We start from the raw sequence: 19,775 nt of genomic DNA, 5'->3' as shown, positions 1-19,775 counted from the left end.
GGTATTTGATTTATTCGTGCAAATAGTGCGGGCTTTCAATTAGAGAACTTCATCCCCGGTGCGCCACTCTGTGCTATAGTATGTGAATGCTCTCACCAGAGTTAATGCCCCTGTGGGGCTGGATGGACCTTCACAATGTAAGCCACTGTGTCGCTCTCTGGCTGCTGCTGGTGCACTGGGTGAAGCTTCGTTGTTCCGTCCGTATGGTATCCAACGTTAATTATATAAGGGAAGACATATCCATAGTGTAATACGTTCTTAACCAAATCGTTCGTTTATTAATATTAAAATCTACTCACATTTTACATTAAAAGCATGTGCATATAGGAAAAACTCCGCCGTTCGTCTCAAACGAGTGCACACAACGTGGCCACGCCCTACGCGTTTCGTCACTATGACGTCCTCTGGAGCGGCCATATTGGTGCACCTTATTGCTTAAATAGGGTGCAGTGCTCCACTACGCCTGCGCTAAAATAACAGCGCCATTTTGGGTGTGGGATGCCCTTACTCTACTGGGGATGAATGCCATTACTCCCCCTAGTGTCCTTAGGGAAGACTGATATACTTAGCCTTGGAGCACTGCAGCCTACCCATAAACCATACTCAGTTTAGATGACATTCTTTAGTATTTCCCATTTAACCGGACGTTTATAATTAAGAGAATAAAAATAAAAATAAAATTAAATGATACTAAAAATACATTGAATAAATGTATGTATAGGAATACATACATAAAATTCACGTATATAAAATTCATACATATAAAAAATTCTTACATAAAAATTCATGCATAAGAAGGGGGGTATACATTAATACTGAAAAAACGCATAAAAGTTGTAAAGATTATAAAAATTATAAAAATTATTTAAGAGGTTTTTTAATATTATTTGATTATTTAAGGGGTTTTTTATGTTTAAAAAAGTTTTTTATGCATACTAATATGTGAATGTAAATGGAGAAATTATTCCAAAGGAAAGTTTTCCAAGACGAAAGTTTTTTTGGGAAGGAATTAAATAAAATGAAATTCTTAGGAAATAGATATATATGAAGGTGCTAAGAAGGTCTGTTTAACATCGTCCTATAGGTGATTGTAGTGTTTGTGACTGTATGTTTGATTCCTACAGGGGAACTTTTAGATAATTTTGATCAGTCTTGTTGTAATTCCGACACGTCCAATGTATTTTGAATGAATAACATTCGACCTGAACCCGAAGGTGTGGGCCATGTGATGTTAATATTGGGGTAGATAGGTTACTTATATATGTGGTTAGATCTTATCGGGATCCTGTAGTGTTATGTATGTGTATGGGTAACATTCGACTACGGAATGTTCGTCCAGCATTATCTAATGCTGAGGCAAACAGTTGACTGTTAAAAGTTAGTTAAGAAGCAATTGACTATTAAAAGTTAGTTAAGAAGCAATTGAGGTCTAATTCTATGTTCATTCCCCTTGGCTGGAGGGTGTCTAAATTAAAAATCCATTTCGTTTCGTTCCTGGATATTTTGATCGTTTTGTCTTCCCCTCTCCAGTGGCCTCTTATTTTGTCTATTCCGTAGAAAATCATTTGTCCAGGGTCCCGATTGTGGAAATCCCTAAAGTGTTTGGAGACACTGTGTTTCTGGAAGCCTTTTTTGATATTTGCAATATGTTCCCTTATCCTGACTTTTAACTCCCTGGTGGTCCTTCCCACATATTGCTTATGGCAAGGACATTCAATGACGTAAGTAACGTGGGAGCTGTTACAAGTAATCAATTCTTTGATTTTATATTCTTTCCCATTAGAGGTGGAATTAAAAGTAATTTTCTTCTTTTCTGTCTTTTTACTATTTCTGCATGGGAGGCAATTTCCGCACTTGTAGAATCCTTTTAGGGTTTCGGAAATTTTTATTTGTTTTGGTGGGTCCACCACATTTTTTACTAGTTTGTTTCGGAGTGTTGGAGCCCTCCTGTAGATGAACCGTGGTTTGTTCGGCAACATGGCCTGGAGTGAGCTGTCTGCTTGTAAAATCGGCCAGTGTTTTTTGATGATACGCTCTACATCTTTATGTTGTCTGTTATACCCTGTAAGGAACGCGATGTCATGGAGGTTTTGTTTTGGTTTTACTTTCTTGCCTTCAATTAGTTTTTTCCTATCCATATGTTTTACTTCATTTTTTAATTTACGGAGATTTTCTTCTTTATATCCTTTCTTCCTAAACCTTTCGATGACTATATCCGCCTGCTTATCAAAGTCGTCAATTTTGCTACAGTTCCTGTATAGCCGTAGAAGCTGGCCTTTGGGTATGTTCCCTAGCCACCTAGAATGGTGGCAGCTGTTTGTGGGGATGTACCCATTGCGATCCGTGGTCTTGAAGAAGGTGCGGGTGCCAAGATTTCCTTCATGTTTGTAAATTTGGAGGTCCAGATAATCTACAGTCTGGGTGTTAAACTTTCCTGTGAATTTGATGTGATATATATTGTCATTGATTTCTCCAAAAAAGTCTTGCAGTTGTTCTACCGTGCCTCCCCATACCAATATAATATCGTCTATATATCGACGGTAAAATTTCAAATTTTGCCTATGCACTCCATAGATTTGTTCTTCCTCCCATCGGTTCAAAAACAAGTTCGCCACACTTGGAGCGTACTTTGCCCCCATTGCCACGCCTTTCGTCTGTGTATAGAAAGTTCCATTGTACCAGAAATAGTTCGAAGTCATTGCCATCCTTAGGCCTTCAATGATGTATCTTATTTGTTCCTGTTTTAAATCCGATAGTCGTTGTAATGCCCACTCGACACTACTGATGCCATCCTCTTGTTTTATATTTGTATATAGCGATTCTACGTCTATTGTCACCAATATGTCACTTTCACTAATGGGGATTCCATTCAAGTCCTCTAGTAATTGCTTACTGTCCCTTAAGTATGACCTTCCTTTTGTCACCAGGGGCTGTAGGAAACCATCCACATATGCCCCCAACCTGGAAAACAAAGAATCGATTCCACTTATTATGGGTCTCCCAGGTGGGTGAGTTTGATTTTTGTGGATCTTAGGGACGTGATAAATAACTGGGGTCTTTGCCGCCTTTGGAAATAGGTATTTCACCTCTTTTTTATTCAAAATTCCTTGGTCTTTGCCTTTTTTGATGTATTTCTTAAGTTTAGTTTCATATTCTGATTTCGGGTTTTTCTTCAGCTTTTTATATGTGTCAGGTATATTTAACAAGTTCTCCATTTCTTTCTCATAGTCTTGTTTATCCAAAATGACAAGGCCGCCTCCCTTGTCTGCGGGTCTGATGATAATCCCCTTTCTCTTTTCAATTGATTTAATGGTGTCCCATATTCCTTTTCCTTTGGTTTTTCTCACCTCTATATTCCTTAGGTCATGTTCGACCATCTTTTTGAAGACCTTAATGTTTTCATCCTGCTGGACTTTGGGATTGAAGGTTGAATTGTTTCTTAATTGCGAGTGCTGGTAAAATGTGTTAGTGTCTTCCTTCATATGTGGATTCTTGGTTGCAAAGAATTTTTTGATGTTAAGTTTTCTCACAAATCTTTGGAGGTCTATATATGTTTCAAATTTATCTAGTCCCTTATCTGGGGCAAACTTTAAGCCCATGTCCAGCACCCTGAGTTCTTCCTCCGTAAAAACCGCCTTACTTAAATTATAAATGCCCTCCCCTATTGTTCCCTTCTTCTTTTTCTGGAGGCCTCCTCTCTTTCCTCGTATGCGTTTTCTGCTCTTCTGTCTTGTATCCAGTGTGTTTCTTCCCCTCTTTGATTCCGATGATGGCCGTTTCCCCCGTAGTTCCTCCTCGTATTGTCTTCTCTGGTCCATCTCGGGTTCCATCCACCATTTCTTCTGGGGGGCCCGTACTGTTGATTCCTTATTGGATATCGAAATGGTCTCCAATCTCTCTGGGGACCATGTCTCATATCTCTCGGGCCTGGTGGTCTGTGTTCCTGTCCCCTGGGAAAAAAATCTCTTTCAAACCTCCGGTTTCTAAATGGGGTGTATTGGGGGTATTCCCTTAGAGGAGAGTATCTGTTGTGATGTCTCGGAATATTTGGTGTATAGGGAGTATGATTCCCCCTATATCCGTCTTGCTCATATTCCCCTACTGTCCTCCCTTCGGGTCTCCTATACCCTGGTGTGTGTGGAATGTCATTTCTTACTGTTCCATCTTGTGTGTGTGTGGGTTGGTTCCACTCCTGTTCTGTGTTTTGGGTTGGGTTTTCCCTGGATTCTTCCATTATGGATAGTTCATTGTCTTCCTCGTTATAGTTACCCTCTATTTGCCATTTGTAAACCTGCTGGTTTTTGTAATCCAGCACATCCCTCTTGAATTTCTTTTGCTTCTTTTGTTGTATTTCCTTATCATACTTTTTTATGTGTTCTTGTAAAATCTTTTCCCTATCTATATATTCTGCTGTTTCTTTAAATGGTATGAGTTGATCCCTGAGTTGTGATATCTCTGTTTCTATGTTTTTCAATTTATGTTGGCGTCTGATCACTATTTTTTGTAGAAGTGCTCTTTCACTCTGATTGAAAAACTGATACCACTCTTCCATAAGGTGCCTATCGCTTATTGCATCATTTGGGGAGACATCCCATCTTAATCTCCTGGGTGTAATTTGTTCCGCTATATACTTTTCAAGAATGGCCACATCCCACCATACCCTCAATTGCTTCTCAAGGCTATGTTTCAGGTGTTTGAATAAACTATCCAAGTCCTGCTTAATGACCACATGTTCTTGATTAAATACCTCCACAAGGTTTACCATTCTGCTATTAACATATTTAAAAATATCCATTGCTGCAACTTTGAATTAGGGTCCGATAGGTCCCTTATATATAGATGAATAAATAAATAAAGTCGCGCTATGGAAAAAAACAAATCTCCTAAGTGATAGAAATATGTGAAATAAATTGAAAATAAAAATATACTGGGTTAGAGCTGCCTTTGCCTGAAGCCCTCACTTCCTTATTGGGGAGGAGAGGGAAATGAAAATGTGAAATAAAAAGGTTATGGCGCTAAACCCTATTAGTGATGAGGTGAGTTGACTTATCAAATCCTAGTGTTTGATTTTTTATATAAAAAGAGAAAGAAAAAGAAAAGAGCTGTTGGTGATACCGTGAAAGAAATATATATATCCTAAAGCAATTTCATCCAAAACAAATTGTGTGTGATTAATGTGGAGTCAGCATTCATGTTCCATTATAAAAAAACAGAAAATGAGTATTAAATTATCATATACGTATCAGCCTGCTAAAAACATGTAAACCTTCATTAAATGTGCAAATTAGTGGAAATAATGTTAATATTCAACAGTATGTTAGTGTAAAACAGATTGTGCAAACATGTGCAAAAAAATGTAAAAAAAGCAACTAAAGGTCAGAACAACCAAGGATCAGAAATAATTTAACCATAAAATCGCATGAAGTCGCTAAATGTGCGAATAGACAATATTTTCAACCAATAATCGCATGAAGACGCATCTGTGTCCAATATAAGTCCAAAATTAATATTTGGCTTGGTAGTGCTGCCTCTTCAGACTATTTTTGTAATTGTTACAAAAAGTCAATGGGGGGTATTTGATTTATTCGTGCAAATAGTGCGGGCTTTCAATTAGAGAACTTCATCCCCGGTGCGCCACTCTGTGCTATAGTATGTGAATGCTCTCACCAGAGTTAATGCCCCTGTGGGGCTGGATGGACCTTCACAATGTAAGCCACTGTGTCGCTCTCTGGCTGCTGCTGGTGCACTGGGTGAAGCTTCGTTGTTCCGTCCGTATGGTATCCAACGTTAATTATATAAGGGAAGACATATCCATAGTGTAATACGTTCTTAACCAAATCGTTCGTTTATTAATATTAAAATCTACTCACATTTTACATTAAAAGCATGTGCATATAGGAAAAACTCCGCCGTTCGTCTCAAACGAGTGCACACAACGTGGCCACGCCCTACGCGTTTCGTCACTACGACGTCCTCTGGAGCGGCCATATTGGTGCACCTTATTGCTTAAATAGGGTGCAGTGCTCCACTACGCCTGCGCTAAAATAACAGCGCCATTTTGGGTGTGGGATGCCCTTACTCTACTGGGGATGAATGCCATTACTCCCCCTAGTGTCCTTAGGGAAGACTGATATACTTAGCCTTGGAGCACTGCAGCCTACCCATAAACCATACTCAGTTTAGATGACATTCTTTAGTATTTCCCATTTAACCGGACGTTTATAATTAAGAGAATAAAAATAAAAATAAAATTAAATGATACTAAAAATACATTGAATAAATGTATGTATAGGAATACATACATAAAATTCACGTATATAAAATTCATACATATAAAAAATTCTTACATAAAAATTCATGCATAAGAAGGGGGGTATACATTAATACTGAAAAAACGCATAAAAGTTGTAAAGATTATAAAAATTATAAAAATTATTTAAGAGGTTTTTTAATATTATTTGATTATTTAAGGGGTTTTTTATGTTTAAAAAAGTTTTTTATGCATACTAATATGTGAATGTAAATGGAGAAATTATTCCAAAGGAAAGTTTTCCAAGACGAAAGTTTTTTTGGGAAGGAATTAAATAAAATGAAATTCTTAGGAAATAGATATATATGAAGGTGCTAAGAAGGTCTGTTTAACATCGTCCTATAGGTGATTGTAGTGTTTGTGACTGTATGTTTGATTCCTACAGGGGAACTTTTAGATAATTTTGATGGTGGATGGAACCCGAGATGGACCAGAGAAGACAATACGAGGAGGAACTACGGGGGAAACGGCCATCATCGGAATCAAAGAGGGGAAGAAACACACTGGATACAAGACAGAAGAGCAGAAAACGCATACGAGGAAAGAGAGGAGGCCTCCAGAAAAAGAAGAAGGGAACAATAGGGGAGGGCATTTATAATTTAAGTAAGGCGGTTTTTACGGAGGAAGAACTCAGGGTGCTGGACATGGGCTTAAAGTTTGCCCCAGATAAGGGACTAGATAAATTTGAAACATATATAGACCTCCAAAGATTTGTGAGAAAACTTAACATCAAAAAATTCTTTGCAACCAAGAATCCACATATGAAGGAAGACACTAACACATTTTACCAGCACTCGCAATTAAGAAACAATTCAACCTTCAATCCCAAAGTCCAGCAGGATGAAAACATTAAGGTCTTCAAAAAGATGGTCGAACATGACCTAAGGAATATAGAGGTGAGAAAAACCAAAGGAAAAGGAATATGGGACACCATTAAATCAATTGAAAAGAGAAAGGGGATTATCATCAGACCCGCAGACAAGGGAGGCGGCCTTGTCATTTTGGATAAACAAGACTATGAGAAAGAAATGGAGAACTTGTTAAATATACCTGACACATATAAAAAGCTGAAGAAAAACCCGAAATCAGAATATGAAACTAAACTTAAGAAATACATCAAAAAAGGCAAAGACCAAGGAATTTTGAATAAAAAAGAGGTGAAATACCTATTTCCAAAGGCGGCAAAGACCCCAGTTATTTATCACGTCCCTAAGATCCACAAAAATCAAACTCACCCACCTGGGAGACCCATAATAAGTGGAATCGATTCTTTGTTTTCCAGGTTGGGGGCATATGTGGATGGTTTCCTACAGCCCCTGGTGACAAAAGGAAGGTCATACTTAAGGGACAGTAAGCAATTACTAGAGGACTTGAATGGAATCCCCATTAGTGAAAGTGACATATTGGTGACAATAGACGTAGAATCGCTATATACAAATATAAAACAAGAGGATGGCATCAGTAGTGTCGAGTGGGCATTACAACGACTATCGGATTTAAAACAGGAACAAATAAGATACATCATTGAAGGCCTAAGGATGGCAATGACTTCGAACTATTTCTGGTACAATGGAACTTTCTATACACAGACGAAAGGCGTGGCAATGGGGGCAAAGTACGCTCCAAGTGTGGCGAACTTGTTTTTGAACCGATGGGAGGAAGAACAAATCTATGGAGTGCATAGGCAAAATTTGAAATTTTACCGTCGATATATAGACGATATTATATTGGTATGGGGAGGCACGGTAGAACAACTGCAAGACTTTTTTGGAGAAATCAATGACAATATATATCACATCAAATTCACAGGAAAGTTTAACACCCAGACTGTAGATTATCTGGACCTCCAAATTTACAAACATGAAGGAAATCTTGGCACCCGCACCTTCTTCAAGACCACGGATCGCAATGGGTACATCCCCACAAACAGCTGCCACCATTCTAGGTGGCTAGGGAACATACCCAAAGGCCAGCTTCTACGGCTATACAGGAACTGTAGCAAAATTGACGACTTTGATAAGCAGGCGGATATAGTCATCGAAAGGTTTAGGAAGAAAGGATATAAAGAAGAAAATCTCCGTAAATTAAAAAATGAAGTAAAACATATGGATAGGAAAAAACTAATTGAAGGCAAGAAAGTAAAACCAAAACAAAACCTCCATGACATCGCGTTCCTTACAGGGTATAACAGACAACATAAAGATGTAGAGCGTATCATCAAAAAACACTGGCCGATTTTACAAGCAGACAGCTCACTCCAGGCCATGTTGCCGAACAAACCACGGTTCATCTACAGGAGGGCTCCAACACTCCGAAACAAACTAGTAAAAAATGTGGTGGACCCACCAAAACAAATAAAAATTTCCGAAACCCTAAAAGGATTCTACAAGTGCGGAAATTGCCTCCCATGCAGAAATAGTAAAAAGACAGAAAAGAAGAAAACTACTTTTAATTCCACCTCTAATGGGAAAGAATATAAAATCAAAGAATTGATTACTTGTAACAGCTCCCACGTTACTTACGTCATTGAATGTCCTTGCCATAAGCAATATGTGGGAAGGACCACCAGGGAGTTAAAAGTCAGGATAAGGGAACATATTGCAAATATCAAAAAAGGCTTCCAGAAACACAGTGTCTCCAAACACTTTAGGGATTTCCACAATCGGGACCCTGGACAAATGATTTTCTACGGAATAGACAAAATAAGAGGCCACTGGAGAGGGGAAGACAAAACGATCAAAATATCCAGGAACGAAACGAAATGGATTTTTAATTTAGACACCCTCCAGCCAAGGGGAATGAACATAGAATTAGACCTCAATTGCTTCTTAACTAACTTTTAATAGTCAATTGCTTCTTAACTAACTTTTAACAGTCAACTGTTTGCCTCAGCATTAGATAATGCTGGACGAACATTCCGTAGTCGAATGTTACCCATACACATACATAACACTACAGGATCCCGATAAGATCTAACCACATATATAAGTAACCTATCTACCCCAATATTAACATCACATGGCCCACACCTTCGGGTTCAGGTCGAATGTTATTCATTCAAAATACATTGGACGTGTCGGAATTACAACAAGACTGATCAAAATTATCTAAAAGTTCCCCTGTAGGAATCAAACATACAGTCACAAACACTACAATCACCTATAGGACGATGTTAAACAGACCTTCTTAGCACCTTCATATATATCTATTTCCTAAGAATTTCATTTTATTTAATTCCTTCCCAAAAAAACTTTCGTCTTGGAAAACTTTCCTTTGGAATAATTTCTCCATTTACATTCACATATTAGTATGCATAAAAAACTTTTTTAAACATAAAAAACCCCTTAAATAATCAAATAATATTAAAAAACCTCTTAAATAATTTTTATAATTTTTATAATCTTTACAACTTTTATGCGTTTTTTCAGTATTAATGTATACCCCCCTTCTTATGCATGAATTTTTATGTAAGAATTTTTTATATGTATGAATTTTATATACGTGAATTTTATGTATGTATTCCTATACATACATTTATTCAATGTATTTTTAGTATCATTTAATTTTATTTTTATTTTTATTCTCTTAATTATAAACGTCCGGTTAAATGGGAAATACTAAAGAATGTCATCTAAACTGAGTATGGTTTATGGGTAGGCTGCAGTGCTCCAAGGCTAAGTATATCAGTCTTCCCTAAGGACACTAGGGGGAGTAATGGCATTCATCCCCAGTAGAGTAAGGGCATCCCACACCCAAAATGGCGCTGTTATTTTAGCGCAGGCGTAGTGGAGCACTGCACCCTATTTAAGCAATAAGGTGCACCAATATGGCCGCTCCAGAGGACGTCGTAGTGACGAAACGCGTAGGGCGTGGCCACGTTGTGTGCACTCGTTTGAGACGAACGGCGGAGTTTTTCCTATATGCACATGCTTTTAATGTAAAATGTGAGTAGATTTTAATATTAATAAACGAACGATTTGGTTAAGAACGTATTACACTATGGATATGTCTTCCCTTATATAATTAACGTTGGATACCATACGGACGGAACAACGAAGCTTCACCCAGTGCACCAGCAGCAGCCAGAGAGCGACACAGTGGCTTACATTGTGAAGGTCCATCCAGCCCCACAGGGGCATTAACTCTGGTGAGAGCATTCACATACTATAGCACAGAGTGGCGCACCGGGGATGAAGTTCTCTAATTGAAAGCCCGCACTATTTGCACGAATAAATCAAATACCCCCCATTGACTTTTTGTAACAATTACAAAAATAGTCTGAAGAGGCAGCACTACCAAGCCAAATATTAATTTTGGACTTATATTGGACACAGATGCGTCTTCATGCGATTATTGGTTGAAAATATTGTCTATTCGCACATTTAGCGACTTCATGCGATTTTATGGTTAAATTATTTCTGATCCTTGGTTGTTCTGACCTTTAGTTGCTTTTTTTACATTTTTTTGCACATGTTTGCACAATCTGTTTTACACTAACATACTGTTGAATATTAACATTATTTCCACTAATTTGCACATTTAATGAAGGTTTACATGTTTTTAGCAGGCTGATACGTATATGATAATTTAATACTCATTTTCTGTTTTTTTATAATGGAACATGAATGCTGACTCCACATTAATCACACACAATTTGTTTTGGATGAAATTGCTTTAGGATATATATATTTCTTTCACGGTATCACCAACAGCTCTTTTCTTTTTCTTTCTCTTTTTATATAAAAAATCAAACACTAGGATTTGATAAGTCAACTCACCTCATCACTAATAGGGTTTAGCGCCATAACCTTTTTATTTCACATTTTCATTTCCCTCTCCTCCCCAATAAGGAAGTGAGGGCTTCAGGCAAAGGCAGCTCTAACCCAGTATATTTTTATTTTCAATTTATTTCACATATTTCTATCACTTAGGAGATTTGTTTTTTTCCATAGCGCGACTTTATTTATTTATTCATCTATGTTTTAGTCCTCATATGGGCCCTAGATGATGTAGCCTAAAGTGTTAGACATGTACGGAGCTGTATTAAAAAGGAAGCGCAGGACATACATGACAGGGTGCAAGGGAATTACTGGGCTAAAGAAAGAGCAGCGTGGGGGTGGTTTAGGATGCAGGCGTACTTACCCCATTGGTGGATGGTCACAAGGGGGGGAGGAGTGTGGGTCCCTCGTCCATGTGCCAGGGTGGAGCAAGTCAGCAGTTGGGGGTCAGCAAGCGAGGAGAGACGTTGTGTCCTGCAAGCAGATAGAGAGAGGTTAGTTAGGATGAGTGGGTTGCAAGAGCTTTGGGCGCAGCTTAGGGAAGCAGCAGTGGTGCATGGCACGGAGTGGCTTCAGGGCCAGATTGCTGTCACGCTGCAGGGGGTAGGACAGGGTCCTTCCACAGCCGGGCCTGTCCAGCTGCGTGCTCGGAGGTCTAGACCCCTGGAGCGCCTGAGCCCAGACAATACCCCCAGGACTCGACGCCGTTATGGGAGCCCCAGCTGGGACCCTTCAGGCCCCCCCGCCGAGCGGACACTCCGGCCAGCCAGCGGGGGGCCTGGAAGGAATCCCCGTCTACGGCAAAGTCCCAGGGGGGGGGTAGTTCGGGGGGCCGGCGGGCCCCCACCCCCTCCTGCCACCTCCGTGGCTCGGATTCGTTCGGCTGCTGCCGCCGGCGATGTTCCGGTCGGGGGGGCAGTCCGCCGTGGGAGACACAGACGAGCGGGCACCAGTGCGGGAGTTGAGGCAGCTGGGGGCTTACCTCGTGGAGTCGCCATCTTGGCTGCTGGCAGTGCATCACGTCGGTCGGGAGGCCCCGCCTCCAGGCTCAGTGTGGGTCCTGGGAGGGCTGGCCAGGGGAATGCCTGTGCGGTGGACGGGAGTGCGGCGCGGCTTGATGACGTCACCGGTTCGGCGCCAAATTTAAATCCTGAACAGAGCACTCTGAGGAATTCCAGCTTTTCTCCTCTGCCCAGCGCTGCAGTGCCCAGGGGAGGAGGAGGACCTGAAGGACATCAGCAGTATCAGCCATCGGTGGACCGGGCTGGCAGCAGCAGTGAGGAGGGAGAGCTGTCTGAAGATCCCCAGGAGGCTGCAGGAGTATCCGGTGGGGCGGCTGGAGGTTCTAATCGCCTGGGACAGCCTGGTGAGTGCTCACATTCTGCATTGTCTTGTTGGGTGGGGGAGGGTTGTCGGGGGGGGAGTGGGGGCGGGTTGGGGGGCCTCAGGGGGGGGGAGCGTGGCAGTTGTGGGGGGGAGGGGGGTGGGGGAGGGCAGTGCTCAGGCCGGGCAGGGGGTGGGGGAGGGGTCGCAGGGGTTGTGGGAGTCCCTCAGGGAGCTGCTACGGCGATTGGACGGGGGGGAGGTGAGGCCCCCGACTCCGGTGACGCCGTGGGTTATTCCGCCTGCGGTGGTGGGGGGGCCGTCTGGTGGGGGGGGACAGCGCAGAAGGTGTCGGTGACGATGGAGACGCAGACGGACAAGGACGCCGGGGGTACTAAGCCTGGATCTGAGGCGGGGGACAAGGATTTGGACAAGGTGCGTTTAGCGGATGCATCGCGCTGTGAGGTATACGTGTGTTTTGAGGGCCCGTTAGGGGCCCACTTGAAGAAGGAGGTGCGGGAAAAGATTTGGAAGGACGAGTTTGTGGAGATTTTTTCCCTGCTCCCCTTGGAAAAATTTAATTTAGATCGGGTGAAGCCGGATGAGAGTAAAAAGGATGAAGAGGAGAAGAGGAGGTATAGGTTAATTCCGCGCACATTTGCAAACTGGTTGCAGGCGTTTACGATTTTTGCAAGTGTGATCGGGGAAAAGGCCCCGGAACATTGCTCCGCACTGTTTTGCTATCTGGAGGCGATCAGTGAGGCTCATAGGGTTTATGGGGGTTTGGCATGGCTTCGGTATGACGAACAGTTTCGTCAGCGGAAGGCTGTTCGCCCCTCCATCAGATGGGATCACAAAGACATTAGTCTTTGGATGAAGCTGATGACATCTTCGAGGGGGTCGGGGCAGTTTTTTCCAGGGGGGGCCGGCGGCGCTTCCTCTGCGGGATCGCCGGCCCCTAAAAAGAAAGGGGTCTGCTGGCAGTTCAATGAAGGAACTTGCCGTTTCGGCTCAGCGTGCAGATACAAGCACGAGTGCTCAGGCTGCAGCGGGAGCCACCCCTTCCTGCGTTGCTTTAAGCAGGGCAAGGGTCGGCCAGGGGACAACGCTGAAAAAAGGGATGACGCCGGTGAGTCTGTTAAGGATGCTTCCTTTTCTAAGTAGGTATCCGGACAGGGCGGCGGCGCAGTTTTTGGAGGTTGGCTTTAGGGAGGGGTTTAGGATTCCGAGTAGGGTTCGGGAAGTGCCACCGATCTCGGATAACTTGAGGTCGGCCCGTCTCCATCAGGAGGTGGTGTCGGCCAAATTGGCCAAGGAGGTGGCGTTGGGGAGGATGGCGGGCCCGTTCGTGGATCCTCCGCTGCCTGGTTTAGTTGTTTCCCCATTGGGTGTTGTTCCAAAAAAGGAATCGGGTCAGTACAGGATGATTCATCATCTGTCCTACCCTAAGGGCGGCTCGGTTAATGATGGTATTGACCCGCAGGCATGTGCGGTTACCTATACATCATTTGATGCGGCAGTAGCGTGGGTTAGAAGATATGGTAAGGGATCTCTTATGGTGAAAACCGATGTGGAATCGGCTTTTCGGTTGTTGCCGGTACACCCCGAGAGCATGGGTTTGTTGGGTTGTTGCTGGCAGGGGGAGTACTTCGTGGACTGGTGTCTCCCGATGGGGTGTTCCATATCTTGCGCATATTTTGAACAGTTCAGCTCATTTTTTGAATGGGCAGTTAGGGAGGTTGCGGGGGTGAGTTCGATTATCCACTATTTGGATGATTTTTTATGCATAGGCCCCCCGGATTCTCGTTGTTGCGGCATTTTACTCGGGACGGTTCAACATTTAGCGAACAGATTTGGGATACCCCTGGCGGCGGATAAGACCGAGGGCCCAAAATCGGACTTGGTTTTCCTGGGCATCACGATTGATTCGATGGCCATGGAGTGTAGATTGCCAGAGGACAAATTGGTGGCGTTGCAGCAGGAGGTGTGTGGGGCCAGCGGCAAGCGTAAGCTTCGCTTGAAGGAAGTGCAGTCCTTGCTAGGCAAATTGAACTTTGCTTGCAGGATTATCCCTATGGGGCGTATTTTCTGTAGACGATTGGCAGCTGCTACTGCGGGGGTGCGCATGCCGAATCATTTTGTGCGGTTGACGAGGGAGTTACAGGAGGACTTGAAGATTTGGGATTCCTTTCTGGCAGAATTCAATGGGCGGGCCATTTGGCAGGTTGGACCGGTCGGCAATGCTGATCTGGTCCTGTTCACGGATGCGGCCGGTTCGGGGGGCTATGGCGCTTACTGTCAAGGTAGATGGAGTGCGGGCCCGTGGCCGGAGAGTTGGAGGGAAGCGGGTTTTCTCAAAAACTTAGTCTTGCTGGAGTTGTTCCCCATCATGTTAGCTGTGGAGTTGTGGGGGGAGGTCTTTGAGAACAGGAAGGTGCGATTCAATTGCGACAACATGGGGGTGGTGATGGCCATTAATAACATCTCGGCCTCTTCTCCCCCGGTGATAAGGTTGTTGCGACGCTTGGTGCTTTGCTGTTTGCGCATAAATGCGTTTATATATGCTGTGCATATCCCTGGGGTCGACAATGGTTTAGCGGATGCTTTGTCTCGTTTCCAGTGGGACACGTTTCGCAAACTGGCACCGGAGGCACATCAGGAAGGGGAACTGTGCCCGCAGGAGCTGTGGACGGTTGCATTGGAGTCGCCGCAGGATTGATCAGACAGTCTCTCAGCGCGGGAACGTGGAAGGCTTATCATACAGTTTGGCAGGAATGGTTGGTCCTGGTGAATGAGGTAGGAGGTATGGGGGACCCGGAAGGGATGGAGATGCTGGTGTTGATCTTTGTATGTGCTAATCACGCCAGGGGGGTGTCCGGGGCAGCCATCGAACGGAAGATGGCTGCGTTGGCCTTCTGGTTTCAGATGGAAGGTAGGGTAGATGTCACAAAGACATTTTTAGTCCGCAGGGCTCTGCGGGGTTACAGAAGGGGTTCCCACAAACGCGACTCCAGGCGCCCTGTTTCTTTTGCGGTGCTGGGGTCAGTTCTGTCAGTGTTGGGGGAGGTATGTTCCACGGGTTACGAGGTAGTGCTGTTTGGGGCGGCGTTTGTGCTGGCGTTCTTTGGGGCTTTTCGGATTGGGGAGCTAGTCTCGCCGTCCAGGAGGGTGGCCGGTGGACTGCGGTGGAGTGATGTCCAATGCTCGGGAGGCAAGGTGAGGATCTGGATTAGGAAGTCGAAGATGGATCAGGAAGGCAGGGGGGCCTGGGTGGAGTTGTTTCCAGGGGTGGAGGAACAGCTTTGTCCAGTTATGGCTCTGCAGCGGTTTTTGGCACTCCGCCCGCCGGGGGAGGGAGCATTGCTGGTACATCAGGATGGATCCTGCCTGTCCAGGTTCCAATTTTCTGCGGTTTTTCGGAAGTGTCTGGAGGCGGCAGGTCTTCCTTCGGGTGAGTATGCTTCCCACTCGTTTAGGATAGGGGCGGCTACTGAAGCAGCTAGATGGAGACTTCCGTCGGAAGTCATTAAGAGGATTGGTCGATGGGAATCGGATAGGTACCGGTTATATGTTAGGCCGCAACTGTTGTGCTGATTTGTTTTTTGTTTAATTTGTATATTACTGTTGTTGATGGGTTTGAATGTTTTCCTTTCTTTTCAGATCCCCCAAGATGTTTCGTTTGGATAATGGGACATTCTTTTGTTTTTTGGGGGGCCAGGAGGGCGGATGTCAGGCCTGAAGGTAGACAACTCTGGGTGGCCAGGGAGGAAGGCACGGTCAGGTGGATTGGGATCCCGGGGATGATGTGGCATAAAGTGGTCCCCGAGGTACATCGTTTTGCTGCTTTGGATCGGTCCCCGGATATTTTGGTGCTCCATGTTGGGGGCAATGATCTGGGGGTCCGACCTATGCGACAAGTGATCAAAGATATCCAGTGGGATTTCTTGAGGCTCCGTACCGCTTTCCCGGACATGACGGTGGTGTGGTCGGATATAGTGGCCCGCATGTCGTGGAGAGGGGCTCGATCCTGGGAAAAACTGAACAAAACCAGGATTAAGGTCAACAAAGAGGTGGGAAGGTTTGTGGCCCGGAATGGAGGGGTGGTCATTCGTCATTGGGAGCTGGAGGTGGACACCTGGAGGTATTTGAGGGGCGACGGGGTTCATTTGAACCCTGTGGGCATTGATCTGTGGGCCTTAGGGCTGGAAGATGGAGTACACCGGGCTTTGTTGGCGTGGCGGCGGTCACAAGTGTAAGGTTTCACACTTGTTCCGCGGTGGCGTTGGGTCCTTGGCGATTGCTATATATATATATGAAAATATATATGTAGAAATGCATGGGTCATTTGAAAAAGGTTGGGACCCATGCCAGAGATGGAGTCATTGTGTTTGGGCTGGTGTCAGTCCAGATTAATGGCTAACATATGTTGGGGGTCTGTGGTCAGTTAGTGAGTCCTCGAGGCAAGTTTGGCGGCTGGGGACAGATGCTGACGAAGAGGGGATCACAGGCTCAAAAATAATAAGGGGTCGTCAGGGACCAGCCAAAAAGCACTTAGGGTCTTTTGGGTAACTGGAAGTTGTTACAAGTTTTGTATTATTAAAATATTTAAAATAAAGTTTAGTTTTTTATTGTTATTTAAATAAAGGCCGTTGAGGCCATTTTCATCCAAACAGGTGTCCGGGTATTTATTTTAAGGTAACAGTTAAAGTTTACATGTATTGTTGGGGAAGTAAGTTATCTGGCTACCCTAGTCATGTCTACGATTGAGTGTTCATTTGGTGTCTAGATTGTGTAGTCAGTTTTTGTGGGGAGAAATTATGTTTTGTGCTGGTTTTGGTACCATAAAAAGTTTACATTCTTTCCACCAAGGTGACTGGGTCATTAGCTTGAGGGATGAGACAACTGGATCCACGCCAGGCACTGCAAGAAGCTGCACAACCACACCAAAGAATGAGGAGTATCTTTGTTTATTTATATTTTTTAGTTTAGTGTATTTTAGCAAGAATAACGATGAAAAGCATCCCAACTTATTGTTTAAAGTGTATTCTTCAACCAAGAAGAACAGAACCAATTGCTGGGTTTACCCTGAATCTCCACCAAGCTTTAGTACCCAAGCGATGACAGCGGTACATGCTATATATGATGTTCAGATTGGTATGAGGAATTTTGAAAAACTAGTAAAAACTCCACAGACACTTTTCAATAGAACTTAACGATACATTCCTAGAGGGTAAAATTTGTTACAGTTTTAACAATAGCTCTAGTTCATGCCAGTTTGGATATCAGGACAATTAGGTAGCCCACAACTGTGCTTCAACTTTACAGCTTATAAGGTAACTCCCCCTAATGCAAGAGGTTCATGCGTCTTGGTGAAACTCGTCCCAGCATCTTATGTCGTGGCCGATCGTGGTGGCGTGAGAGAAGCTAAGAATGGCAGGAAGAGCGAGAAGGGAATTGTTCACCAACCCTGACCAGATCTGGGCATGAATTCCTGCTTGTACAGGATAGGGGCTTGAGCTTATGAAACGATTGAACAATTTCTCATCCATTGTGGATGGGATGTTCAATGAAACTATTGAGGCTGCAAGGATGATCCCACAGGAACAACAGCAGATAAAGACCCTTCTATTAAAAGATGGCCCTTGATTATCTGTTGGCATCCAAGGGGGGTTTCTGTGAATTAATAGGTAAAAATTGTTGTACATGGATTGGTGATACTAGTGACAAAGTTCAGGCCCATATGCATAAGGTTAGACCCCTGCAAGGCAAAGCTAGAGCTATAGCTAGGTTGGAATCCTTTTAAGGGTCTGGGAATCTTTGGGATTTTTTTTATTTTTCAGCGGATCATGGTTGAAGGAAGTAGGGATATATATACTCATGTTGTTTTTGTTTCTATTCCTTCTTTATGCCGTGATGAGGTGCTACTATTGCCTGATTCCTCGCTGAGATGACACGTCACGAAGCCCAACCCACTTACCAGACACAGAGGATCCCAGACCGCCCGGCTTTCATGTCCTCCTTTAAGTCATCCCTCCTGAAGAATAGAGTCTACAAATCAAGGCGTGTTTTCCTTTTTATGGACTTATATGGACTGTAAGGACTGATTTATTTCCAGGTGTAAGAAGATTATCAAGATTCATCGAGGGACACATAGGAACATATGACAAAGAGGAGGGACTGTTGTGGAAATTTTTATTAATGTATGTATTCAGATGACCCCCAGTGTCAGTTTTGCTGCAATATGCTCATGCAAGCATATTCACACATACAAACGTCGGTGGAAGACCGTTGATTGTGTAAACCTTCCCGTAGACACGGCAGATCTGTTCGCCCTTTCAGGGATGTTCGTTTATGCCTCACCAAGAGACTGGCCACCTCATGGCGATTGCATTAATGCTCCTAGCAAACAGATCTGTGTACATGGGAACAATAGCATAACTATACAAAAATGATGGCCCACTGAGCCATACTAGAGTATGGCCCGTGTCAGTTGTAGCAGTGGGAATTTGCACACAGTTGTGTTCAGAGCACTGTAAGTAGTGTTCAAATTGTGAGACACTTTGGGGGTTATTTACTAAAGGGAAATCCACTTTGCACTGCAAGTGCACTTGAAAGTGCACTGAAAGTGCACTTGGAAGTAAAGTCGCTGTAGATCCGAGTGGGACATGCAAGGAAAATAAAAAACAGCATTTTAGCTTGCACATGATTGGATGTTAAAATCAGTAGAGCTTCCACTCATTTCAGATCTACCGCTTAGATTTAGAGCGACTGCACTTCCAAGTGCACTTGCAGTGCAAAGTGGATTTGCCTTTCGTAAATAACCCCCTTTGTGTCTCAACAGGAAGCTAGCCACATGGCTCTGCACACGACCGCTTGCACATGTCACTACTGGAATTCTATTTGAATATATACATGTGACTGATTGGTTCTTTTGAAGGAATACAAGTGTCTGATTGGCTGATTCTGAAGCCACCACCTTCCTTTTGTTTTCATGTTTTACAGTATAAATAAAGAGAGCAGATCCTGCTATGAAGGATTTTGCTAAGCTCAACCTGATGCCAGCATCTGCCTGCGTTACTTGGAGATATGCAAGACCGCGTTCCCGGCATTATACAATAGAGCTATGACTGTGCTTATTAGCGTATGGAATTATTTGCTTATAAAGAGAAGCTTATAAAATATTCCATTACAAAGCCAACTATGAAACCCTGCCGGCTGACAGCCAGCTTTCCACTGTGCATGCGTGAGATGCGCTGAGCTTTGTGAATGGTCCCTCAGTCTACTGGAAATTAAAGAAACATGAACCGCTCCTCAGGATAACAACAGGTGTCAGTCCGACCTGTGATGGCAGCATCAGACTAAAG

At 43.6% G+C, this 19,775-nt stretch overlaps 1 long non-coding RNA gene across 1 annotated transcript in view; it reads left to right on the top strand.

The window, feature by feature from the left end:
* The window catches only part of LOC143987387 (uncharacterized), a 34,490-nt gene extending 15,023 nt beyond the window's left edge, over nt 1-19,467 (top strand). Inside the window, exon 3 of the long non-coding RNA XR_013276639.1 lies at nt 17,281-19,467. This is a non-coding gene — a long non-coding RNA (uncharacterized LOC143987387). The remainder of the gene's footprint in view (nt 1-17,280) is intronic.
* Nucleotides 19,468-19,775: the final 308 nt, after the last annotated feature.

This window comes from Lithobates pipiens, unplaced genomic scaffold (assembly GCF_037356315.1).
Source record: "Lithobates pipiens isolate NorthernLeopardFrog02 unplaced genomic scaffold, aLitPip1_a1.2 Scaffold_18, whole genome shotgun sequence".
NCBI classification, from domain to species: domain Eukaryota; kingdom Metazoa; phylum Chordata; class Amphibia; order Anura; family Ranidae; genus Lithobates; species Lithobates pipiens.
The sequence above is the reverse complement of the archived record's forward strand: the minus strand, read 5'-3'. Positions and strand labels throughout refer to the sequence as shown.